Below are 1,688 nucleotides of genomic sequence, written 5' to 3'. Positions count from 1 at the left end.
TGGGATTCAGGGGCAATAGCAGAAGGTGGTTAGCGAATGTTGTCCCATTGTTTAAGAAGGGGAACAGAGACTTCCCCGGGAATTATAGACCGGTGAGTCTCACTTCTGTTGTCGGCAAGATGTTGGAAAAAATTATAAGGGATAGGATTTATAGTTATTTGGAGAGTAATGAATTGATAGGTGATAGTCAGCATGGTTTTGTGGCAGGTAGGTCGTGCCTTACTAACCTTATTGAGTTTTTTGAGAAAGTGACCAAGGAGGTGGATGGGGGCAAGGCAGTGGACGTGGTATATATGGATTTTAGTAAGGCGTTTGATAAGGTTCACCATGGTAGGCTTCTGCAGAAAATGCAGATGTATGGGATTGGGGGTGATCTAGGAAATTGGATCAGGAATTGGCTAGCGGATAGGAAACAGAGGGTGGTGGTTGATAGTAAATATTCATCATGGAGTGCGGTTACAAGTGGTGTACCTCAGGGATCTGTTTTGGGGCCACTGCTGTTTGTAATATTTATTAATGATCTGGATGAGGGTATAGTTGGGTGGATTAGCAAATTTGCTGATGACACCAAAGTCGGTGGTGTGGTAGACAGTGAGGAAGGGTGTCGTAGTTTGCAGGAAGACTTAGACAGGTTGCAAAGTTGGGCCGAGAGGTGGCGGATGGAGTTTAATGCGGAGAAGTGTGAGGTAATTCACTTTGGTAGGAATAACAGATGTGTTGAGTATAGGGCTAACGGGAGGACTTTGAATAGTGTGGAGGAGCAGAGGGATCTAGGTGTATGTGTGCATAGATCCCTGAAAGTTGGGAATCAAGTAGATAAGGTTGTTAAGAAGGCATATGGTGTCTTGGCGTTTATTGGTAGGGGGATTGAATTTAGGAGTCGTAGCGTTATGTTGCAACTGTACACAACTCTGGTGCGGCCGCACTTGGAGTACTGTGTGCAGTTCTGGTCCCCACATTACAGGAAGGATGTGGAGGCTTTGGAGAGGGTGCAGAGGAGGTTTACCAGGATGTTGCCTGGTATGGAGGGGAGATCCTATGAGGAGAGGCTGAGGGATTTGGGATTGTTTTCGCTGGAAAGGCGGCGGCTAAGAGGGGATCTTATTGAAACATATAAGATGATTAGAGGTTTAGATAGGGTGGATAGTGATAGCCTTTTTCCTCTGATGGAGAAATCCAGCACGAGGGGGCATGGCTTTAAATTGAGGGGGGGTAGTTATAGAACCGATGTCAGGGGTAGGTTCTTTACCCAGAGGGTGGTGAGGGATTGGAATGCCCTGCCAGCATCAGTAGTAAATGCGCCTAGTTTGGGGGCGTTTAAGAGATCCGTAGATAGGTTCATGGACGAAAAGAAATTGGTTTAGGTTGGAGGGTCACAGTTTTTTTTTTTAACTGGTCGGTGCAACATCGTGGGCCGAAGGGCCTGTTCTGCGCTGTAATGTTCTATGTTCTATGTTCTATGTGGGAATCTCTGGAAAGGAGCAATGGGGGTAAAGGCCTTCACAGAATGTTTGTTTAAATGAAGATAAAAGCAAAACACTGCGGATGCTGGAATCTGAAACATAAACAGAAAATGCTGGAAAATCTCAGCAGGTTTGACAGCATCTGTGGAGAGAGAATAGAGTTAATGCTTCCAGTCTGGATGATCACAGATGTGATCAGACCTGCTGAGGTTTTCCAGCACTTTC

The sequence above is a fragment of the Mustelus asterias genome, unplaced genomic scaffold (genome assembly GCF_964213995.1).
Source record: "Mustelus asterias unplaced genomic scaffold, sMusAst1.hap1.1 HAP1_SCAFFOLD_92, whole genome shotgun sequence".
In the NCBI taxonomy this organism is placed as follows: Eukaryota; Metazoa; Chordata; class Chondrichthyes; order Carcharhiniformes; family Triakidae; genus Mustelus; species Mustelus asterias.
Note: the sequence above shows the minus strand (reverse complement) of the source record.